The sequence below is a fragment of the Protopterus annectens genome, chromosome 5.part1 (assembly GCF_019279795.1).
Source record: "Protopterus annectens isolate FY-2018-M chromosome 5.part1, PAN1.0, whole genome shotgun sequence".
In the NCBI taxonomy this organism is placed as follows: domain Eukaryota; kingdom Metazoa; phylum Chordata; order Ceratodontiformes; family Protopteridae; genus Protopterus; species Protopterus annectens.
Window position 1 is genome coordinate 352,857,738 of NC_056736.1, and position 27,376 is coordinate 352,885,113.

Genomic DNA, 27,376 nt, shown 5'->3' on the forward strand with positions numbered 1-27,376 from the left:
TTGAGGTCATGCGTGTGGGTTACTCGAATGGAGCTTGACTTGTGGATATGCAGCAGCCCCATCAAGGCAGAGTCTGAGATTGCTTTGTATGCTAGACAGAGGTCACCTCTAAGGAGACTGTATGAAACTGAGTAGAGGTACAGGGCTTTTAGCCTATTGTGTAGGGTAGATGTTTAAGGGCCTGGATTCTCCTGGTGAGGAACCTCTGTGGTCTCTCCAGCTGCTGCATGTGCTTTGCAAGGTACATGCCAAAGGGGGCATTGTACTCAATAATTGGCCTTAAAGGGAAGAATACAGGGATGTTATGACCTTGTCTCTGGATGAGATACCCTTACTTATGAGGTGGACCATGTAGAAACTTTCAGTACAACGGAAGCAACATGGTGGTCAAAAGTCATGTTGCTATCAACCTGGGTGCCCGAATCCTTCACGAATGATTGTGTGCTTAGGGCATTGTTATTAATGTGATAATATGTGGGGACATCATTCTCCCCAAAGGGGATGATGATGCATTTTTTGGCATTCAGCTTGAGGCCATGTTTCTGGCACCAGTCATTTGTTTGAGTGAGACCCTCTTGGAGGACGTCCACCTAACATAGGGAATTGATTACTGCTCCCAGCTTGCAGCCATCTGCAAACTTGGTCAGCCATAGCCCACTGGTTTGGCCTGCACCTCAGACAAATAAATCCTGAATAAAAGAGGCCCCAAGACCGATCCCTGGGGTATGCCACTCGTTACGGGTCTACTGCATGAGGTGGCTTCCCATATTTTGATTAGGTGGGTTCTATCAGTGAGCCAGTTTGCTACCCATCTGGTAACATATGGATTGATGCCTAGTTGAGAGAGTTTCTCTATTATGCATGAGTGAGGAATAGTGTTGAAAGCTTTGGCCAGGTCAAGGTAGGAGGTGTGCATCGTCTTCTCCTTGTCCATGGTTTTGGTGACTGTCACAAAGACGTTGACCAGATTTAACAGACATGACCACCCCTTGACAAAGCCAAACTGTGTGGGGTCAAGTGTTTTGAGGTTGCCAGTGTCCCTGTTAATGAGGCCCATGATAATCTGTTCCATGGCCTTGCAGATCAGACTAGTTAGGCTGATGCATCTATAATTTCCCAGATCGGTGGATGCTCCACCTTTGTGTAAATGGGTAACAGTGGCTGTCCTCCACTTGGCTGGGACAAAGCTTTGTTTAAATAGGGTGCCTAATGGTGCTGCATGTTCATGCCATAGTTCATGTAGGATGCAGCCTGGGATGTTAGCAGGTCCCATGGAGGCTGTATGTTTTGCCTTTCAGAGGGCAGTGATGACCTGTTCCCTAGAGATAAGGGGAGGGGTCAGGTATTGGGAATGTCCTGATTTTACTGATGGAGTGACAGAGGGGCGACATTTTCACTGAATCTATCAGCTAATAGGTTGGCTATATCTACAGCATTTGTGTTTGTGGTGTCCTTGACCACCAGTTCTGAACAGATCTGGATGCTTCCTTTGAGATTGCAGACATATGCGAAGAAGGCCTTATGATTGTTTCTAGTAGATGTGGCCAATTTGGACTCGAAGATGGCTTTAGAGGATTTCATTAGTGCTCTTATTTGCTTGTTCAGGCTAAGGAGAGATTGCTTCCAATTAGCCACCTGCTCTTTCTTGGTCCTAGACAGCGATTTTTTTTCCCTTTTCTTATATAATTTATTTATTGCAGATGTCCACCAGACAGGTTTACTCTTCTTTGTGGAGGATGATTTTGTCCTGTCAGGTATTCCTGATTACATGCATCTATACAAATGCTCATATAGTACTTTGGTGTAGAGTTAGACATTGGTGCTAGTTCCTACAGAGGGGGAGGGGGCTGTGAAGCTGCATATACCATCTCTCAGGAGGTTGTAATCAGCTTTGGACAAATTATTTTGTTTGACCCTACCTAGAGGGAGGTCAGAAGAGATGCCAACTTCAAAAGTGACCGCATTATAGTCAGATCTTACCAGGGAGGATGATATTGTAGGGGTGCTGCAGTGGTTACTCATGTTGATTAATACGAAGTGCAAGATATTATCACCTCTTGTCAGGGTATCGACTAGCTGTTCCAAGGCATTTACATTGATAAAAATTGAGGAATCTCTGGGCATTTGTGTTCTGGCATGAATAGTTTTTCCAGTCTATGGTTGGGTAGTTAAAGTCACCCAGGATCAGGGTAATGGGTTGAATCTTGATAGATCTAAAGAGGTCCAGATAGTTGGAGTGAGCATCTTGAGTCAAATTTGGGAGCCTGTAGCTAGCTATGATTTGAATAGGGATCTTGTCAATGGCTAACTGCACCTGGAGTGTCTCCTGTGCATCATACTGTTTGACCAGTCTGGAGGTGTGTGTGTGTGTGTGTGTGTGTGTGTGTGTGTGTGTGTGTGTGTGTGTGTGTGTGTGTGTGTGTGTGTGTGTGTGTGTGTCTTTAATATACATTGAAACTCCACCTTCTTTGGCTTTGCTGACCATAGTTTGGGGTCTGAATGTATGGTAGGATGAGTAACCAGCTTTAAACCAGGTTTCTGTGACTGCACAAATGTCAGCATCTTCCAGGGTTAAGAATGCTTGCAATGAGTTTCATGCTTAGACTCCTAGAGTTTAGCAGCATGACCTTTAATTTGCTCTTTCATGAAATTTTTATGTTGGTGGTATTGATCTCATGACTTTTCCTAAAAAGGCACTATGGGGGAGGCAAGGGCTTTTGCCAGAAGCCTGAAGCCCAAGTGAGACAGATGCAGGCCATATCTAGCAAAGCATCATGGTCTATCGATCATATCTTCCCAGTATGTCAGGTACGGGATGCCCCTGAAATGACACCAGAAACTAAGCCAATTGTTAAAGCCAATAATTTTCTGTTTGTATTGAGGTATCATTCTGGGTGACGGTAGAATGCTGCTTAAGGCTAGGGACATATCTGCCTGGGACACATTCAGCAAGTTTAATCATGTCTCTCTTTGGGTCCCCTTCAGATGATCGAACTTTTAAAAGCTTGATTTTCATATGGCCTAGACCATATGATCAAACTTTTAAAGGTTCGAACGGTCTGAATTGAGATCTCCATAGAGCGCGGAACAGGAAGATTTCCCTTTTCCGCAATGTAGTGCGATCTCGGAGTTGGTATATTTAAATAGCAGGGGGTGTGGGGGGTGCATGGGGGCTTGCCCCCCTGCTAGCAATGTTTAGTTTTTTTTTAAATTTATTTATTTATTTTTTTACATGTTCGAACATTTAAAAGTTCAATCATATGGTCTCGTCCATATGAAAGTCGAACATTTGGATGTTAGATCATAAGTAGACCCCTCTCTTCATATAGTCCAGGGAGCTACATCTCAAGTTGTTCATCCCAACATGGACTATGACAGAGTCGTAACAGCACCTGTTGTCGAGAGACTTGAGTGCGTGATATGGCGGATTCTGCCACCTGACAGACACCTGACCGTGACTTTCTCCTTATCCAGCCTGGTGAGTGGCACATCTGTGTATCTCACAATGGAGTCTCCTATGACTAATATGTTGGATTTATGGTTAGGGCTTAGGATTTGTGAGACACAGGTGTGTGGACTATGCTATGATGTAGTGTGGAGAGTTGTGGAGTTTGCGTCTGTTTTTGCTTCTGAGGTCTCCTTTATTTGGGTTTGTTTTTGTTGAGAACCTCAGCATATGTGAGTGTGTGTTGTGTAGTTGTGGGTGGTGTTTCAGGTGTAGTGATTGTGCTGACAACCTTCTCAGTGCCAGATATACTGGTTTGTGAGGGAAAGAGCATAGACTCTAGGTTCTTTATGTAATTGCGTCTCTCACAAATTGTGTTCCTAGGTGGTAGTAGTAGATGAATGTCCATGTACATGAGGCAGCTGCTACACTGTCTCAGGATTCCCACATCAACCAGGCTGGCAGGAGAAACCATAGGAAATTGTCCATCCATATTTGTCAGAATCTGAGGAAGAGAGGCCAGGGAGAGATAAGGGATAGGCCTAAGGCCCAAGTGCTTAAACCAAAACTTAGAGGTTTAGAATAACACAATTTAAACAGGCTAAAAACAAGCAATAATATTTCACATTTCACAATTTTCCCCTAAGAGCACAACAAGAACTTGTTCTATTTTCTTGGGACTGGACTATATACCTCTGTCCACCCCAAATGCATTCCCTTAATATACACTTCAGAGCAATGTGTCCCAGTTTAAGACTTCTGATAAACTCATACTCAAAGTAAATTTAAATCTTACACCTCTAATAACTTCTGAGACAGTCTGACACAGATTTCCAGCTGTGTTCCTTCCCCAAAATAATACGGTAATGCTGCCACCAATCAGAGTGTCTTCATGCCCTAACAAAGGAGTGTCCAATTATGAAAATTAAATATCAAACTAAATGATAGCTATGACTATAAACGACCAGGCCTTTGAGGTAGCATAGGGAGTATCAAGCAGGTATAAGCACTAGCTAATCTCTAAAGAAAAAAAAAACACTGGCTTCCAGCCAAATTGTAAAGTAAAGAAAAACATTATTAAGTACAATGATTACAAGAATGTAAATCAATAGCTTTCAATAAATACCAGAACTCAATCACTGGAAATGTAAAATAAAACTGCAGGATAGAAGTCCATTATTCTAGAAAAACTCTATCTTAATAACTAAGCGTTCTTAATCTAACTAAATAAAACTGTCCCTGATCTAATCTAACACATAACAGCAAGACCAAGCCAGGCGTACAGTTTTTGGTGAGTTCTCTTTAATGGGTGTCCACTGACTGCACAGCACTGTAACTGACTATACCTTACAAACTGCTGTTCATCATAAACTGCAGTCTCAGCTGTCTTATTTTAAAAAAATAACAGGCAGCTGTTTGAAAAAGTTATTTTTCTGTCAATCAGCTGTTTAAATAATTACGTAGCAACCAGGAACATTCTAATGATGTCACTAACTGTTCAGATGAGTCTCCACAGTACTCTAGAATGCCCCTCTCAAACATGTGCAGTTAGAAATGCATCAAACAACTGACAGATTCTCTAAACATTCTGTTTATACAGGAAAATGCTCAACATTTAAAACTTATTTACATTTTCATGCTGACATACAATACAAGTTAATCTGATAATATGCACAAATCTCCTGCCAGACATGCTAACACAGATGACAGTGTTTTCATTTTCTTCACAGCCTGTGCCACAGCATACCCAGCAGTACATAGTACTAGAGATGAATACAAAGGGCTGTACCACAACATACCCATCAGTGCATAGCACTAGAGATGGATGCCAAGACCTGTATCACAACATACCCAGCAATGCATAGCATTAGAGAGGGATGCCATTGGCTGTACAGCAGCATACCAATCAGTAAATAGCACTAGAGATGGATGTCAAGGCCTGTGACACAGCATACCCAGCATTTCATAGCATTAGAGATGGATTTCAAGGCTTGTTCCACAGCATACCCAGCAGTGCATAGCACTAGAGATGGATGTCAAGGCCTGTGACACAGCATACCCAGCACTGCATAGCACTAGATATGGATGCCAAGGGTTGTATCACAGCATACCCAGTAGTGCATAGCAATAGAGATGGATGTCAAGGCCTGTGACACAGCATACCCAGCATTTCATAGCATTAGAGATGGACTTCAAGGCTTGTTCCACAGCATACCCAGCAGTGCATAGCACTAGAGATGGATGTCAAGGCCTGTGACACAGCATACCCAGCACTGCATAGCACTAGATATGGATGCCAAGGGCTGTATCACAGCATGCCCAGTAGTGCATAGCAATAGAGATGGATGTCAAGGCCTGTGACACAGCATACCCAGCATTTCATAGCATTAGAGATGGATTTCAAGGCTTGTTCCACAGCATACCCACCAGTGCATAGCACTAGAGATGAATGTCAAGGGCTGTACCACAGCATACTCAAAAGTGCATAGCACTTGAGATGAATGTCAAGGCCCATGCCACAGCACACCTAGCAATGCATAGCACTAGATATGGGCATCAAGGCCTGTGCCAAAGCATGCACGTGTCATAGACAGATGTTTTGTACCCTTCACCAAAGTGGAGTATAATTCTATGAATGTTGAGGTCAGGGTCAAAATTACAAGTTCCTGTTCAGGGACCCAGTTCATCTAGCTACAGTTGTTTCTCTAATTGTTGATAAAACGTGTGGCCAGATACCTATTTGTGACTGTGGATCTTTCCCTTTTCTTCATTGCTGTGAGATCTCAGAGTAGTTATATAATTTTGGAGGGAGTTGGGGTGTTGTTTGCATGGAGGGTGCAGGGGAGCTTGACCCCTGCAGAGAAGTACCTTTAAGATTCATTGTTTTGCCACAATATTTTTGGCAAATTCACTTTTGTTTAAAGTGAATTCAACCAAGCATCATTTTCCTGTTGTGTTGATTGTGCTGACAAAGGAAGGAATGAACTTCCTCTGTGGATACCTGGATGATGACCCCTCTAGTCAGCTTTTGTCTGAAGCCAGTTATAAAAAGTTGAGGCATTACACTAATGAAAACAAAGCCATAATACACTATTAAACATTTTGTTGCATCATGAATATTAACCATGTTCATGTCATAATGAACTTGGAAAATGCAACATCCATTATATAATTTACATGTTCTCAACTGAGTGACTAATTTTAAAGTGACTGAAAGAGCTAATTAATCTAATGGATATGAGGAGTTTGTTCTGAATTCTTGGAATGAGCAATAAATTAGCTTCCCTTCCTAGAGTTATTCCTAGAAATACTGAACTTATTTGAAATGTTTCATTTATAGTGCATAACAACATAATATTCTATGTTCTTTTCATAGACATTTGTTCTCTTTTAAACATGCAATCTGGGCAGTGATACATTATCATATACCCAAAACTAGGCATGGCATGTCTGCGTGTGCCATTGACACTGACATTTTGTGGGATTCAGCAATGTTTATTTTCTGTGCAGGAACAGTGTAACCGCTTCTGCACTGAAAATGGCTGCTTTGTGATCCACGTATGTGCCGTTTTCACATGCATGAGTGGCCCTACATTTTTCCTGCAGAGAAAGCCATGTGGGATGCAAATCACCTCATCTGCTGGTAAAAACATGCAAATGAGGTGATTTTGCAATCCACGAATCTGCCCAGACTCCATGCAGGAACAGTATCAGAGCAGAAATGTATTTAGTTAGCAACTAAATACATTTCTGCATCTGACCAAATGGAGGCAAAGCATGTATTAATGTTAAACACACATGCTAATGACCAAATATAAGGCCATTGGCATTAAAATATGTTTATTTTGTTAAAAATAAAACTTTTTATTTATGGACCGATCTCGGCCGTTTAAGCTCAGGGCAGCTGCACGCAAACATGAGGGTGGGGAAAATAGAGAAAGAAAGAAAAAAAAAACAAGATTTTAAAGAAATCTGCATTTTGCCATTGTAGTCTATGGTATGCAGAATGTAAACACAACCAGGGAGGAGTGGTTGTCATGGGGAAATAGTGCGCTTGATTGCAGTAACTATGGACTTACACTGGGGGGGGGGTATGTAAATGAGGGGATTAATGGTGAATCACAGATTTCTGCTAAGTGTCAACCTGCACCTAACAGTGTGGGTGCAGGCACACAGCAGTACAAGAATAACAGCCTGATGACTTCAGAACAAGGTGTGCTATGCTTGCTGTAAGCTCATTGGAACCCTGAGGCCAGTGTTTGACACAGCTAAGGAATGGGGTGTGTCTGAAGTTGCTTAGTACTATGTACATTGCCTGAACATGTGTATGAGGTACGTACTGGATTAAAAAAAAAAAGAGGAAATGGGAAGGGGAAAAAGCAGTTGGAAGGCAATCAAGGAGAACTAGCATAGCTGGTAAGTGGAATGTATCAGAATCTGCCAAATACACATGCAGCAGCCCAGCACACTACTATAAACTATGCAAACACCTTCAGACTGGATGTAGGGAAACAGCAGTAGGAAGGCAATCCAGGAGAACTAGCATAGCTAGCAGACGGAATGTATCAGAATCAACCAAATACACATGCAGCAGCCCAGCACACCATTATAAACTATGCAAACACCTTACAGACTGTTTTTTACCACAAACACTACACCACTGGTGTACACAAGTGTGGAAATGTCAAACTAACAAAACAAGTTAGGGGCTGCTATGGCTTTGATTTACCAGTATGTGCAATGGGTGTTGAGGAGGATAATGCTGACAACCGACCCGCAGTGAAGAGGAGGAGAATTTATTTTTATTTATGTAGTTATTTTTATTTTACATTTGTTTACTAGGAAAAATCTGACTGGACACAAGTCCATTTTCTGCGGCAGCCTGGGGAGAAAAGCTCCACAATACATTTGCACACATTAAAAACATGTTTAAAAAAAAAAAAAAAAAAAAGAGTGTACAGACCCAGGGTAACCTACCAGGCAACATGAGCTGGAGATAGTGGAATGCTATAGGGTAGACAGGAACATTCTACAGCCAATCACCTTTCTGTGCCGGCATTGCCTCAGATCCAGAACCAACAGAGCGGAACCCATCCCAGTTGATACCAAGGTATGGTAGCCTTAGAAATACTAGCCATAGGTACCTTCCAAAGACAAACTGGGGATATCATGGTGGTCTCACAGGCATCAGGATCCAGAATACTCCACCAGTTCCTGGATGCCATGCTACCACATGCCAGTGAGCACATATATTTCCCTAGCACCCATGAGGTGTTGACCAGCATAATGCATCGCTTCCACCATATAGCAGAATACCTTGAGGTAGTCATTGCTATAGACTGCACTCACATACACATTAAAGCACCACCTGGTGAGCAGGTTAGGGTCTACATCAACCGCAAGGGATTTCCCTCCATCAACTGCCAGGTCATGTGCGATGCCCAGGGCATTATCATGCAAGTGTGTGCTGGCAGCCCTAGAAGCTATCACGACTCACACATCTGGTATTCCTCACAGCTATATCAGGGGGTTGTCAGGGAAGACATCCCAATTGGCCATCTAGTGGGGGATGCTGGCTATGTACTTGAGCTGTGGCGGATGACACCCATCAGATATGCACACACCTCCAAACAAGAATGCCATAATGAGGCACATACACAAGCCAGGATCATTATAGACTGTTTGATTGGGATGCTCGAGTCATGGTTCCACTGCCTAGACCTATCCGGTGGAGCTTCGCAGTACTCTCCAGCTACATGTGGACAGATGTTCATAATATGTGCCATGCTACACAATATAATCCTGTGGAAGCAGCTGCAGCAGGAACAACACAGGGAGGGGCCACACAGACCCTCACCATTGCCAAGGTCCACAGGTGCAGAGGGACTTGGATGAGGAACTTACTGAGCCTGCCCCTAGAGGCAGACAGAGGCGTGCCCAGTATGCCTATGCCTTGGCAAAGAGGCAAAGCATAGCACGCACACTGACACTGTAGGGACCAAGGGACTGATAGCTCTCTCTGACTCGCATATACAGTAAAAGGGATGCCAAACATGACACTACCTGTACTTTACAATGTAGAGGGGGTGTACTGCATGTGCCCCACATAGTCAGCCCTCCAGCACCATCCTCAGTACCACCCCAGGCACAAGGTACGTCATCCTTACTATCAATTACTGAATGGAGTAGTATGTTCCAATAGTTATATCTGTGCTATGGATGCAAGCATGCAAGGGAACTGGGTGGCCAAATGGGATAGCAGCAGATAGCTGACAGCTATATGGGACAGCAGGAAATCCACAACAAATACTGTTGTCCCCATACTAGGCAGTAGTACTCAAGGTGACAACTCCCACTGCAGTACATGTGGTGGCTCAACTAACTGTGGGTGTCCACAGGTCACACACATGGATGTCAATGAGCGTTCCCATACCCACCTCCCAGCCTTACTCAGCAGGACAGGTGTAGATGACCGGAAAGAAAGGTCAGGCAAAGCTCCACAAATGCTTGCAATGGTGAACAGCCCCCCCCTACAGACCTACATAGACATACTACAACAGGTCTGGCAGTTGCAGTATAGTTCTGAAGAGTAAGAAGTCTGAAACTGAAATGTATGGCATTACAATCTAACTTGTGTACTTTACTGATATGCCTCCATTCTGCAAGATAGGGCACAATACAATACTAAATGGAAGCAAACAGATTATAACTGAAATACCAGTGCAAATGTGTAAAGTTGTCAGGTGTGCCCCCCCCAACCCCATGTATAAATGGCAGTAACGTGTAAGTTTGTAGAGTAATATCAGTGGAGCACAGATTGCCTGAGCTGTCCCAATCAACATGATAATTGGTGTATGTCCACTATATGCAGGGATCAGTGTGACATTTTTTGTGAGTGTTTAACATTGTCTCGAACTGGACAGCATTTAGGCCTGGATGTTGTGTCTCAGTGGCTTAGATCCAGTACTGTGGTTGACAGGGCCATGTTCCAACAACTACAGTGCCAACCAATCTGCTTCCCAGCTACACCTCTGTTACTAGGTGTACACACTCACTGTCCAGATGTCAGTATGTGTCACTGTCAGAAAGCTGGACATGCTATGAACAGGGGTCCATACATAGAAACAGTATACAGGTGGAAGTACTCTATGCAGTGCCTACAAAGTAACTTTAAACTGCACACACCTTTGGAATTAAATATAGAGGTTAGCATCATGTTAGTTGTCCCTCTAATATGGAATACTGGTCGTCTCCCAGTCACTGGCAGCCCACAAAAGCCACAGTTATAAAGTAATGACACACTGCTGATGTCCACATACAAGGCAGGAGAAGGAGAAGGTCCCAGTTATATCTGTGAGTCAGGTGCCATAAGCTTCCATATCACACATGCACTGAGTAACCCCCTCCCCAACAGCCACAGGTATTTCATCAGTCATATCCTTGCTGTTGGGAATGATTAGAGAACCATCACTCTTTTTTTATGGAATACACACAGGATGCAGCATGCTGAAATGGTGTCCCATACAGGTGTGTCCCTTGCCGTAAGCAGCACCCTGCACACATCCAGACTGATGCATCACTATGAACTAGAATGATTGTCAGGAACACCTCACCCACTTGCCCATGTCACCCAGGGAAATCCAATGGCTTGCAACCTGGTAATGTAGGAGTGACAAAATTTAGTGGCCTGCATCACTCTCATGTGGCCTACAGGCCTCTGGCAAATGCCCATGGCTCACCCATAGTGCCATCATAAGCTTCACCCATAGTGACATCATACAGAATGTCATAGGGTCCTAACTAACAACACAACACATTAAGCAGAAAACAAATACAAGGTCATGCTGACAAATGCTAGTAGCATGCCTCTCCATGTCCTAGTGCAAGAATTGTTGACCAGGACATAAACACTGCTATGATAAAGGTCAGACTATAGAAATACATCTGAGATATTGTTCCCATACAGGTGGGAAAGGATAGAATTACGGATGGGGGACATAAAACCATGGATATCATGGAGTGTGTGAAGTCTGAAACTCAAATGCCTACTCATACTTCCCCCTGACTGCAAAGCCATGAATGCATAACCACAAACCTGCTTGTAAACCACAATGTGAAAAGAAATTGACCAGATATATGAGTCCTGCCTTTGGATAACCTGACCAAATCTGTACAGCTGAGAGGTATGCCTACAGCAGGATATGGCCATTCAGTTTAGATGAGAATTGCACAAGAAGGGCATCCCCAGCCAGCATAGCACCAAAATGCTGGACCATTTACACAGACCCCCTCACTCAATTGTCTGTAGCCACCCCTCTACAATGGCAGGATTGTGCCACAATGTCCAGTCTTTGCCTCACAATATTGGTCTCTACTTTATTGTTCTTGTATTTCCCTGGTAAACAACTGTGAGCAAACAATGATATCTTTCCGTAGTTAATGACACGATACATTACACTGTAAAACAGTACATATGTCCAAAAATCTATGCTAAAACAGAACATGTTGCACAAGCAACACAGACAGCAATAGGAAACTTAGTTACAGACAGTATCCCCCCATGTTTGGACCAATTGTGTCTCCATATTGGCAAGCTATCTACAGATATCCTGCAAAAATAGCTTGCTAGGTGTAGCTGTTGCATACAAAACCATGGACTGGAGTACAACTCTCTCTGGAATGGATTCCCACAAGCAATATAGAAGGTTACACACAGTATCCCCCATGTTTGGACCAATTGTGTCTCCATATTGGCAACCCATCTACAGATATCCTACAAAAATGGCTTGCTAAGTGTAGCTGTAGCATACAAAACCCCGGACTGGAGTACAACTCTCTCTGGAATGGATTCCCACAGGCAATATAGAAGGTCGTACTGGGCATGCTCCTACACTAAGAAATAAAGCCCATGTCTGACACCACAGTGGACCATAGATATCTATTATCTTCAGATGTCCATGCACACACACGAAAATGTAAACTGTCTGGTCTTCACACACACAGCCAGCTGTAGGTGGCAGATATGTGGTTAATCTCCATCTGTTTTGTGTGATACTCACACATATCTAAGGCCAATATAGTACAATAATTCAAACATACACACACATACACATAGAGAAGAGAGACACAGAGAGTGAGAGAGACCGTACCATTATGAAGCCTTTCCCACCCAGTACACATTCCATAGTCTCACTCTCAACTATCTGCTGATGTATGTCACCTTAGATGTACCTTTGGACAAGCCTCATATCAGTAAGCTCAATAGGGCATATGATAAATGCATAGCTTACTAAAGCAAATAAGTAGATAGGTAGGGTTTTGAATCTCATTCCTGGCAACTGTGTGTGTGTGTGTGTGTGTGTGTGTGTGTGTGTGTGTGTGTGTGTGTGTGTGTGTGTGTGTGTGTGTGAAGGAATTGCTGTTTTACTCCATCCCCACCCAGTACACATCCCATTACCCAATAAAAGAACATGTGCTGCAGTCAGTCACTGTACAAAGTCCTTTTGTTAGCCTTCACCCCTATAGGCTCTGTTGTGCTTGTGATAACTGTGTAACAGTAGAGTACCAATAACTATTTATATAGCAATCGTAATCACAGTCCTGTCAAATGGAAAGGTGTGTCTGTTTGTTTGTGTGTTTGCAGGTGAATGATTTTGAGGCCATTCCCACTCACTCCATTTCACATTGCCCTCCTTTATCACTGCTGCTGATGTCACTCACCTTTAAATATACCTTTGTAGAGCTCTCAACTATGTAACTTTGTGATGCATCTAATAAGTGCATAATACTGTAATGCAGTAAACTAATTAGGTAGGAGTTCTAATCTTGGTCCTGGCAAGTGTAAAAGTGTGTTTGTGTGAGAGTAGTTGTAGAAACATGATTTTGAGGCCATTGGCTGTAAGCAGCACCCTGCACCCTACACTTCCCTTTCCCCTCGTTTATCACTGCTGCTGATGTCACTCACCTTTAAAGATACCTTTGGACAGCTCTCATGTATGTAAGCTTTGTGGCGTGTCTGATAAATGTGTAATACTATAGTGCAGTCGACTAGTTAGGTAAGGGTTTGAATCTCATTCCTATCATATGTGTCTGTCTGTGGTTGTGTCATTGACATTGTGGTCCATATCCATTGGGGGTGGGTTTTGCTACACTTTTGTGTGGTCCACTCAGCAAACTACCAAATGTCCTCTTTACAGGGCCCACTTTTGTGGTAGCCATCGACACTCTTCAGTCCTATAATCTGTTTGTCATGTGATATTACTATAGAACAATATGGAGTCCAAAACAAGATATGTGGCTCTTGTAGTCCTGTGATGCAATTACACACTCAGGAATCATAGGCAAACACACTCATCTATTCATTAATCCATATGTCACTAAGTAGTCTGCAAACCAGCTCATGGATGGATCTCACAGTGTGAAAGCAGTGGACTCCATGTCAGATTGCAAAACAGTCATGAGTGGTGTCAGACTGCCAAACAGTCATGTGTGAAGTACCACATTTTCTTGCACTGTGTCCAGTCATGTGTGTTGTGTGTGGTTCTGATATCCAGCTGAACAGGAATGAGCTGTGGTTAACAATGTTTGCAGACAATTGCTAATTGGGTTCTATGTTTACATCCCCAGATTATGTTAACATCCTGCATAACATCTCAACTGTTGTCAGAACACTGGCCTTCGTCTCAGTGTCAAGCAATGTGTCCCAGTCCCCTGTTGAATCAATGTGCTGTCTGCAAATGTCCAATGGAGACAGATTTCCTTATAGGAGGTCTGTGAACACAACTTGACAGCAATCTCTCTTCTGACCACCACATTGTCACTGTGGACAGAACGTCCTTCCATGTGGCATGTTGCATAACTGTGTGCCATCCAGGAATGAAGAGGTCAATGCCTCTCTCTACTCCCCACTCATTAGGCCAATCAGCAGGTCCAATGGCCCATTTGCCATGTAACTCAATAGACACCTTCAACAAATGGGTAAGCTGCAAGTGTACCGGACATGTACAACCCTAGGCATGAAACAACTGTCTGATATGGAAAGAAGCCAAAACCGCCAAGTGTTCCCGGTCACATCTTGGCTACTTACAGGCAATCCCTGCTTGACTAACAATGCCATGTCTGCCCAGCTGTGTTACAAATGGCACAGCTATGAAACCCCTATTTGTTTGCACCACATGCCATGGATACCTCAACTGCATTACCACATTCAACAGAACATGCTTGTCAACTAATCCATAACCCAGACACTGGGCACGTTATGAGATATATGTTGCACACATGTCAATCAAAGAACCTCACTGGCCCTCTTCAAGAGAAATTCAGATGAGTGGATGGTGAATATAACTGTCACTCTGGGGACCACTCAAGTGGCAGTAGTTGATAGATGGCAAGCTGACAAATGTCAGGTGCCATGACACCAGTGTACTCACATGTCCTACTCTTCTCATTATTTTCATGGACATTAGCCTGATACACACCCAGGGACAGCTGCAGCAATGGACCTCAGTACTGACAAATGCATTACTGAGTATAAAAGTGTTTGTGACTTTGTAAACTTTTAATTGAAAATACTTTGAGGACCTTCTCACCCACTACACCCCCATTGCTATACTTAGAAAGGGCTGCTGCTGTACTGCACTGTAAAGGTACCTTGTGACTCTCTTCACCCTATGGGGTACCTTGAGCTTGCAGTACCAGCATATGAGTAGACAGGTGTGGTTTACCCACTGAGTCCTGGCATATGTGAGTATGTGTTTGTGTGTATGTATTTGCAAGTGTGTGCGAGTGTGCATATTTGTAGGAGACAACATTCTGAGGCCTCATTCTCCAAATACACTGCACATTGCCATACATTACAAGGGAAGGTGATGTTGCTCACCTTAGGATAGCAATGAAACAATCTTCACTGTACTAGCTCTGTGGCACATGCAATAAATGCATATCAGTGTAGTAGCAATAATTAGATATGCAGACAAAGGTGTGAATCTCATTCCTGGTAAATGTGGGATTGTGGCTTTGTCATAGCATTATTGTGGGTATGAGTGAGTACTATATCCAATGAGGGTGGGGTGCTGGGTTTAATATTTTTACACCTTGGTACCCCCAGTACATGTCCCAAGGTCTACTGTATGAGGACCGCTGTCACCATCGACCATACAGGTAAGTGATGAGACTCTTTAGCCCAATAAGGCATGTGCTATGTGCCAAAACTCTGTAACAGTATGGACTGAATGACGAGATAGGCAGGGCTGCTAACCACAGGTGTGGCAAATGTGTGTATGGCTGTATTTGTGTTGGTCATTGTGTATATTTCTGTAGCTGATAGTATTTCCTGCCCATTTCACCCAGGACATCTCCCATTGCCATACTGTCCAAGGCCAGTGGATGTTGCTCACCTTAGAGGAACTGTGGAGCACAATTCACCCTATTTTCTCTGTGGCATGTGCAATAAATGCAGAGCACTTTAATAGCAAGACCTTGGTAGGTTGTTGTTTTAATCTCATTCGTGCCAAGTATGTATGTCTGTGTGTGTGAGATCAGTATTCTGACTGTGTGTGTTTGAGTGACAAAGTGGCCTTTGTTTACAGTTTTACAGCATTGTACTCAAAGCACATGTGCTACCCTATGTCCACGTGGTTGATGCCTAACTCCCACCCCATGCTGTGGCACAGAAATCCTACAGTTGAGGATTGCCAAAATCTCACCCAACCATCTATCTATGACCTCTGCATAATAATGGTGGGCATCTCCAAGATCAATGATGTTGTCATATATAGCACGAAGACTTGGATTTGTTACCCTGAGAATATGTCCAGTGTTAGATTTGACACTTGCCTGGGCCTCCATGACAGTCCAAAACATGTGTCTGGTGACACCTGCTGTGGCACTTGTGGCAAGGGCATGATGGGCAGCAGTCCACCTATGAGCACCCCTGTGCATCCACATGTGTGGAATCTTGCCTGTTCTCTGGCTATGGAAGGTGTATACACACTATATAGTTCTCTTAGATTTACACGACAAACGTGTATCATACTCTTATTTACAGGTAGCATATGGATATGTACACTACCCTGTAGCTGATCTAGCAGTGGCACAGTCAGGAGTATTTGACAGACACTCCAGTGTGTGTCATATGTGAACTGTCCTTTCCTGGGGTGAGCTAGTGTCCTGAGCTCTGTTCTATGTCACAGCAGGGAGAGGCAGATGCTATGGCCATAGGTGCTGTTTAGCAGGACATCACTACAGCAAGTCTTGCTCAGACATAAATCTTTCAAAATCCTTTTTCCCATTATTAGAAAACACATACTACATTCTCTTATATGCTGACTTATTTCACATACCGTTTTATTATGTCACACTGCACTGGGTTGTATCAGAAGGTTGCTCTATGTCTTTTTTTTCAACGTGGAGTACTGGTAGACAGATGTTTGGAATAGGTGTCTGCATGCCCTTTGTAAGTAATGCCCTTGACCAGGAGATGGCCTGTGCACCAGTTGGTGTTCCCCACTTGCTAATTGCATGCAGAGAAGCTGGGCAGTTCTTCCAACAGCTAATGTCATGGCAACACACTCCTATAATTGAGTACTTAATGTGGGCATTGTCCCTTTGCCTTGGCTGTGAGGAACACATCCTGGAGGTGTATGGCTACTGAGTGTTACACCCAGCAGATGGGAATAACTTTTACAACAAGACTTGTGGAGATAGGCCAATTAAATGGTGGAGAAGGTTACAGACTTAGGGACAGAATGTGAGTATTGCTGTTATATGGTGTGAATACTGCTAGTTTTATAGGCTTTGTCTGTACATGCTACTTCTGCATGGATTTCAGTCTGACAACATTATGTGTCTGCATAGCTCTGAACTGTAGGCCTATCCACATAATGGCCAGATGTTTGCCTGTTATGTTTGGTGTGTTACCCAGACAAGTGTTGTCTTTGGCAAATCAGTGTCTTACTCTGGTCATTGCTGCCAGTAAATGGCAACATCGATTTGTGTTTCTGACTTCATATCCCTCTGAATAAAGATGTTGCAACCAACCCTTTAACACCAGCAACTTTCTCAGTGTATAACAGCAATATTTCAAATATGGCCCTGTGTTTGGACCTCTGTCCTCCACTTATATGACAGGTTTTGTCCAGTTGTCATGCAGTAGATGGCTGATCGGTATGGTGTATCAGTATTTAGTGCTGACATTCCTGCTATCATCCCAGTGATATTGTGGAATAAGACACATTAAGTGAGGTAGGGGCCATACATATGAGTGCAAAGGCTGGACAGCATGTAGAACCCTGTACAGTCAAGAGGTAGGTCTGCGGAATAGTAGGACATGCCTTAGAATCAGTCTGTTAGAACATGTGAGAGATATTAGTTATTACATGGACAAACGTTTTATAACTGTTACTTTTCATACATTTCACCATGGGGACTGCAGTGGGTTACAGTGTACTTTTTTGAAAAAAGGTCTGTTTCCCAGTTTGATCGAACACTTATAACAGAACCATTGTTATGTGAAGAATCAATTGACATTGTATCATTTGATACTGTATCCCCTAGGGGTTAACTGAGTAATGTAATTGGAGGCTGTTTAACTCATTCACTCCGAAGCAGCTCAGGAAAAGCTGCCTGCTTAATTCTACCACCGGAACAACAGTGCAGCCTGAGCTCATTTTCAGAAAATTAATTTGTAATACCATACAGAAAACAAATGTTCATAACTCTTTACCTATAAGAGCTAGACTAAAAATGTAAATGCGAAAGTTGTTCAGCAGACACTGACCTTTCCAACAGTGTAAATGTTGATAGTGTATATCAAAGTCATTATTAAATATTTGGCAAGGAATGCTGATATTGTGCATATTTTTTACCTTTTTGGAAAAACAAAGCATAATATCTTGGTCAATGTACCATGCAGACCCATACAATTTGAATGTAATTTGTTAGTATGAATGTCAGCTTTAAAATGATACCTTAACCATTACTGTATGATGTTCCTTTCTTGAGATATGCACAGAAATATGATTAATATATTATTTTTCATAATTGATAAATAAACAAAGCATAATATATCATCACCTGTAACAGGGAGAGCCTACATATCAGTGTAGAAGTTGTGCATCTGAATGTCAGCTTCAAAATGATGCATCATTTGTGTGATCACCATGCTCCCTTGCAAAAATATGGGCATAATAATGAAAAGTATTGTAAATGCATAATTTTCATAATCGTACAAGACTAAACACACTGTGATATCTGTACACGTGTAGAGTGCACAGACACAGTTCTATTACCATGTTGTAAGGAGTAACACTGTCTTCAAAATGAGGTATTACTTGGCACACTGACATGCTCCCTTGCAAAGTTATTTACCAAAATATGAAAAGAAATCATAATTCCCATAACCTAATTCCAAACAAACTTTGATATCTGCACATGTATACAACATACAGGCACAATTCTTTTACCATGTTAGAACTATCAATGCTGTCTTCACAATGAGGTATTACTTGGCACATTCAGATGCTCCCTTGTAAAGTTATTTACCAAAATATGAAAAAAATCATAATTTTAATAACCCATGTCCGAAACAAACTTTGATATCTGGATATGGGTACAACATACAGACAGCATTCTTTTACCATGTTAGAACTATCAATACTGTTTTCAAAATGAGGTATTACTTAGCACATTCAGATGTTCCCTTGCAAAGTTATTTACCAAAAATATGAAAAAAATCATAATTTCCATAACCTAAGTCAGAAACAAACATTGATATCTGCACATGTGTACAACATACAGGCCCAATTATTTTACATGTTGGAACTATCAATACTATACATATATACATACAATACATATTCGATTGTACATGCTAGCACTCTCCTGAAACAGTTGTTCTTTCTCAGCATCTTCACCAGCTTCTTACCACAGTTATTTGCCAAACTCATATAAAAATATATTTTTCACAACACATTTCATAATAGAGTTTTACTTACCATACTGGTCCCTACTTGGTCATGGGTGTTTTCCATTCTTCTCACTAGCTGCATATTGCCAATCCTGCATAGCTCTCATCACGCCATTGTGGAGGTCAGTCAAGAACAAGGCAATGCCTTCCTCGGTTAGGTGAACGCCATCCCTTCTGAACAGGTGAACATCTTTTGTGGCCATCACGACTGCAGGTGTTCAAAAATTGTCCTGATTTGAAACCGCAGTCTTCCGAGTGGTTCACTGATGACATCATTCCCTCCAATGTGCAGCACAAGGATGTCGGGCTCAGGGTAGATGGAACACTTCTCTTCCAACAACTGCAGTACTCTGCTCCAATGCATACCTCTTCTTGCAATCCAGTATACCTTCAGACTGGATGTGGAGAAGCTCAAGTTGTACTGGTTTTCAGTTATGGAGGCATGGCTGGCAGTCCTGTGATTGTAGGAATGGCCACATACCCACACTCTCACTTGTCGTTCTCCTGCTCGTGAAGCCATGTCAGTGTCAGAAGGTAGACGAACCTGCACAGGAAAGAAAATGCAAACAGACTACTACTGATTTTTGAGAGATGTATTGGAAAAGTACATATATATGTGTATCATAATGCATTACCTGGTTAGACCATCCAAATCTTCACTCCTATCCATAGGGGCATTATTCTTTTCATAAGGTACATAAGTGGTGATGATGCTGTGGAGGTACATACCTACCACCTGTGAAAACACAAAATTACACACAATGACTGACAAGGGGGTACAGAAAGGGCACATGTAAAGATAAAAAGCAGGGTAAGGACTGCCACTCCAGTAATGCCTAGGACAGGCACGGGACTTCAGGCTGTGGGCGTCTGAAGTGTCCCATACCTGTACTGGCTACTCACTCAGACTGCTGTTAGTAGCAATGACTCCTGATTGCATACAGTGCAGCACTCTGCCTTACCTCTGCCTTTTCCATTGACATGTGTCCTTTCAGCAATGGTCATAAGGACTCAAAGGGGGGAGCTAATGTAAAGGGCCTTGCCCTGACCTACATACATTTACTATACCTGAAGGGAGGGAAACTGAGTGGAGAGCTCAACCAAGACAACTTGTGAAAAGACTAAGACTGCCCCAGGCTTTGTCTTTTTGCATGTGTCCTTTTCTGGAGGGAAACACTGCATCACAGTGGCAGCCCTGAGGCCATTTCTACCTAGGACAGCAGCACTATGGGACTGAACTGAAGAGTCTCCAAGTTCCCAACTGCAATCCAGGTCGATCACAAGATCCATGGATGGCTGGGTATGCCCCCCGTGATGCACCCACCAACACAAGAGAAGTTGGCATAAATCTCTGAAGAGGAACCTTCCTGACCTTGGTGCATAAGGGCTTGGCCAGTACCTGACAAGGGGGCACAGAAAGGGCACATGTAAATCCCCTCTAAATGAACTACAGACAATGTATGCACAGAAAGGACACATGTAAATCCCCTCTAAATGAACTACAGACAATGTATGCAGATGCATCACCCTATCTCCCAAGAGAGGCCACTGCCATACTGATATTCATGTGTATATGTGCAAGTACATTATATACATACATATATATCGATATACACACACATATGCGCACACACACACACACACACACATATATATATATATATATATATATATATATATATATATATATATATATATATATATATATATATATATATACAGGAAAAACATCAGAGGTTTTGGAGGATAGCTAGTTGATGAAGAATGGAGGGAGTGGCTTGCAATGACTACAAACAGAGAAAAAACACAACCTGGCTTGTGCATTCATCAAAGTGAATAACGACTTGTACTTATGTGAGTAACAGTGACAGCAGCGGAGACTTTTACCAGAAAAGTGATAATGACTCACTGCTATATTGTAACTGCGCTTATTGTTAATGTGATAATGACCTTCCTTTCAGTACTGCAAAGTTATGCATGCTCAGACAAAGGTGATAATTGCTGCACATAACCTGTTGACTAGGCATTCATTATATTACCTTGTGCAGCTATTGTGTAACACAGACTCATTATCAGTAAGGAGAACACCTGAGTAATTCTGTAAAATAGTATAACACTTACATATTACTGAGCCCTTCCTCCCACCTAAATTCCACACATGACTCACAAAGCCAGGAAAAATGCACAAAAAAATATGGTAGCTCCATGCTGGCAGTTGTCAACAAGTGATAAACTTTATCTCACTCATGTAACTACTAATCACAAATAGAATAATACAAGCAGAAGTGATTTCTTGTCTGCTTATTTTACATTACACTATTAATTAGTCAGTGGTGTATCTGATGTCTTATATGCTGTCATATTACAGTATAATTACATTTCTGTGCTGTATTCTAAGTAATGTAACCATATGTAATGCAACATTACCATCAATAAACCCTTTTTGTTGCATTTGTAATCTCAAAAGCACAACTCACCAATGCATTGAGCTGATTGTGAACATAAAGGAATTGCCTCATGCACAAATTGTGGAGAAATAATTCATTTGTCAAAACTAGAAAATCTCTACATTTTGAAAACAGTTGTAATTAAAATTCTAATTTCAATTATCTTTGTTTGCAGTTTTTTAAATTTAACTTATTCAGTGCAAAATTCTCAGTACATACTTTCAGCCTACTGCTTGTTGAATTGTGTTCATACTGTCAACACCCACATACATGCTTGAAGCCTCTTACCCCCCTCATTACCCCCTACATTATTGACAATAACTACTGGTTACAAGGATCTATAGTAGGCCCCAAACATTTAAACATATTCATCAATGACCTCCCAACTGCTACAACAAATACTACCCTTGTTCAATATGCAGCAGACTCAACTCTAATCTGCTTTGCCAAATCTCTCTCTAAACTCTAAGACCTTACACAAAAAATGCTTCTTATCGAGTGAAACATGGCTAACTAATTCACCACTACTACTAAACCGTAAAAAAAATATGGTACTGCTCTTTACCTCAGAAGAGCACTATTCACTACTGCCTTTGCCACCACCACCACCACCACCATGATAGAACAAGTAAACCACACAAAATTACTGGGGGTCACTGCTCCAATCTTCACCACCAAGCATTTCCCTGAATGATCCTTCTGTAACAGTTCCTGGTATGAACATGCACCATATTGAAGCATTCACCCAAGTGACCCCTACAATAAAATGTTTAAGTATGCACAAGCACCAACATGAAGCATTTCCCTGAATGATCCTTCTGTAAGAGTTCCTAGTATGCGCAGTCACCAAAATGAAACATTCACCTAAGTGACCTCTACCATAAAATGATGAAGTATGCACAAGCACCAGAATTAAATAATTCTCCAGACGACCCTTCAGTAACAGTGGCTGGTATGTACACGCACCAAAATGAAACATTCACCCAAGCCAACCCTCCAGGACAATACAATATACAAATGATCTGCCAGTGGAGAAAATGGTTTTAGATATAAACACAAATAAGCTACCTGCATGTATTATCAACTAAGAAGAAATGGTGAAGCAGAGAGTAGTCCGTATTTATATCAGTCAAGAATCACCTAAATACATTTTAGAGCTGAAGACTCCCATAAGATTACTGACAAAAATACAGTGCTTAAAATACTAAATAATAAAACTAAAATTTATAGAGGAAGAGACTGTATGATACTTGACAGCAGTATTTAGCAAGCCCAACAGTGTGAAAGGATTCAGTGATGTAATAAGGTAAATATATATGTTAAAGAAATAAAGCTCTTTTTATTTATTCGCACATTTTTCAATACACAGTTTTATCCTATTCATGTTTAAAGTTATACCTATTCCAGCAAACAGTGGGTATAAGACAATCACATGCTCAAACACACACACAGATATACATAAATACCACATATACACAGACAGAAACACACACACACACCTATGGACAATTTAGTGCATATTGACATATTTTAGGAAGTGGGAGGAAACTGGAGACCAAGGCAAAAGCCATGCAGATACAGGGAGAATATGTTGACACTCGAGGACAGGTACACCAGGTCCTGTAATTGTTTGTAGTGGAAAGGTAGGGGTGCTTGAATATCCTGAATTTGGAAGAACCCCTTTTAAGTGAAGGTCTAAGAAGAAAAGCTCCAAAGTACTGAAAGATGTCACTGACCCTAGATGGTGTATGTGTTTCAGAGATGGTCACTGAACTCCATGGCTTAGGCCTGACAAAGAACTGGCATTGTTGATGCATCCCTGTGAACAATTTCCAAACAAAGGATACTGTTTGGCAGCGAACCTGAAGAGACTTCACAATGTGGCTGAAGTGTTAAGAAGCAGCAGCATTGTGATACAGAGACTGGAATTAGGAACACCATCTTGATAGGGAAGAAGGAGTATATAAGTGCTTAACTGCATGTGTTTGCATTATCTGATGAAGTTCTGGACGAAAACGTATGGTTATTACTTTCAGCGTTTGTGTATTTCCAAGTGATCTGTTCGGCTTATTAAATCAGTGTGCCTTACCTAGCAGTGGTTCAGGGTGCTTTGTTTGTTTATAAGTGTTTTTTGCATCCTCCTTTCACGTTTAACAGTTTTATCCTATTCATGTTTAAAGTTATACCTATTCCAGCAAACAGTGGGTATAAGACAATCACATGCTCAAACACACACACAGATATACATAAATACCACATATACACAGACAGAAACACACACACACACCTATGGACAATTTAGTGCATATTGACATATTTTAGGAAGTGGGAGGAAACTGGAGACCAAGGCAAAAGCCATGCAGATACAGGGAGAATATGTTGACACTCGAGGACAGGTACACCAGGTGAGAATCAAACCAGATAATTAAGTGATGTGAAGCAACCTTTATATCACTGTGCTAGTCATACTTTTTATTCAGGTCATCAGAACTTCATAAATATTTAATATGCAGGCATGCTATTCTAAGGACTCCTATCAGATGTTCACTCAATAATGCAAGTCCTGAAACTATAAAAATGTATGTGTGAATTAACTCTCATAACAGCCACTTCATAAAGTCCCTTTTACACATTCAGGTGTTTTATGCAGAAGTGGGTGGGGGTCTTTTATTTTTTACATTGATGTTTCTTATATATCCATGTACCTTGGGGAAGAAGCAATAGTCTAATATAGGTGAGGTTCACAATAATCCTTCCACAAAATCACACACAAAATGTCACAGTTCATAAGGTTTGCAGTTATAATCATTTCTTGATTAAAAACAAATCAACCGCAACCGCAAATATGGAAACGGAACCATCATTCAGCCGTTAGGGTCACAAAAACCTGTAATGTTCTATTTACCTGTCATTACTGATTATAATATCATCTTTCTTCTGGTGTTCCTGCAACTTGCAGATACCATTCCAGCACATAACGATCCTAACAATTTACTAGCCAGTGCCAAAAACCAACACCCAATATTTGTATCTCCCCATCTTATTTACTAGACAATCTTTTACAACTTAATTATATTTCCGGAAGACAGTTAATAATTCGACTTCTACTCTTAGAGATTATGGTAAATTGTAATTCTTCAATAAACTGTTAACAAAACTATATATTGTCATCATCAAAGTCTGATGAGCAGGAGACGTCTACAAAACACAGGTCCCCAATTTCAAGCATAGGTTATACATGACTAGTCCCAGTTGGCTAAAAACATTTAAAAGAATTATTCATTAAAGTAATCGCATCAACAATAAACTGTCAAGCTTTGCAATATCATACAACAGCTACACATATGAGCTAAAACTGAAGCATGGCAAAAAGATGAACTTTGACCTTCAAACTGCATATGAGCAAATTATACTTCACATGTTGACATCAGGTCAGATGACAGGAATGGTGGTGTAACCCTTATTCTGATTAGGAACGATATCCACATATATATAACTCGGATCAGAAAAGCTAACTCTACAAATGACAAAGCCCCCAACTTTCTTAAAGTTTCTAAAATTAACACTTCATTAGGTAAACATAAATAACTACTCATTCTGGTTGTCTACAACGGTGTGTCTCTCTTGTGAAAACAAGGTTCTAGCGACAAAAAAAGTTAATAGTAGCTACATAACAAGACTGCTTACCAATATTATGCCAAAGTATGGTATATGTGCTGTTAAATGTACGCTGTACACTAAAATTCAGTAATCCAAGTCTCGTTTGTAGAAAATAGTGCTGTGAACTAGCGAGGAACCACCTCAACTGCCATTTATGGCGCAACCAAACAGGATGATCAAAGCACACACCCCTGTACTGTTTAGCAGTACGATACTGCTCGGCTCACTGAGTAAATCTCAAGGGAAATCTGTAAATCAGGCTATTCAGCCCCATGAAAGCAAACAAAATGGTTCTTTGTGGCGTAATCAGTCTAAGCCAGTAAAAGCACACACCCCTGTGCTATTTAGCAGCACGATACTGCTTGGTTCATTGAGTAATCTATAGATCAGGCTATTCAGCCCCACAGTAACAGGACACAGAATAAATTCTCATATATAGCACAATTAACCTCCTCACGGTTTTTATACAAGCACAGTCTAAATTGCAAACCTAGACCCGGCAGACACAATGGTAACTGCCGTAACTGCAGCAAACTCCCCAGGTTCGTACAGCAGGATAACTAGAGGGATCCAGCAGTAATTTCTGCAAAAACAAGAAAAAGAAAAGGAAACTTTTACTGCTGGAATCCCTATTTATTCAGACAGAAAAAAGGATTTTAGGTCGGGGGTGAAGGAGTTAAGTGGACTGTGATTGGACTCAATGACTTGCGTGCAGAGAAAATCACTTGCTATGAGAAGAAAGTACAGAGTGACTTGCAAGCTGATTTTCTCCGAAAACTCAAATATAACCACCACGTAACTCTATGCTGAAAATTAAGCTGACAAGGTAACTGACAGAGTTCAGTTACTTTTTCAACTTTATTTTCAACAGTGGAGTTACTATCTGACTGCAAATTTACCTGCGCTGGTAGAAGGCACTCGGGGTTAACAGAATGGAATTCCTATCTTCTCATGGCGCGCTCGGTGTTAAGCACAGAGGCGCCATGAGAAGGTACTCGGGGTTAATGAGAACATACATAATTGTCAGTTGCTTCCTGTATTTATGGCAAATATGTTTTGTAATGTTGTAATACTTGATGGCAAAGCACATCAAAACATTTGTGTGTATTGATGGCTGGTTGACTGTTGTTTTACAATCTTCAGTCATTTTAGTTACATTGCTAAGAGGTCAGTGCATATTTGACCACTGTGTATGGCCTATCCTGATTTTGTAGCAGTGTACTGTGTACTTATTAGTTGTACTGTATAGGGGAAGGGCAGCAGATATCAGTGGCATGGGTCCCTTTGTATCATTACCAATGTGTTTGCATGTCCATAGACTGGTCCCCCAACTTCATCTGGCATGGTCCAGAATTGTACTAAGGTACTCTTGGCTCTGACAGTGCTGCAAGTTATTGACAACTAAATCATTACTGATTCCACAGTCTTCCTTCCCTATGATAAACCGAATGCACTACATGCTATGGTTGAAAGTATCATAAAATAGTACAGCTCAGATGGTGTAGTGGTTATATGCTTTGACTATTGTATATAGGTTCCTGGGTTCAAGATCTGTAAGGGCTGTATAGTTTGTTGGAGGCCAGGTGTATATTATTTCCTTTACATAACATGCCTATATGTGCTGTCATTACAGTAGCAAGGGGTGTGAATAGACTGTATGGGACACATGTATACATGGGTGGTTGCACGTTATATGCACTCACACATCCATTGTACACCAGTTACACTACCATCGAGACAAATATAATATACCAGACATTTGACTATTAAAATAATACTAGTTACCTTTCCTGTAACTATTCTAGTCCAGATACAGATTTGCTGTATCCAGGACTGTATGTTAGCTTCTGAGTGTTACCC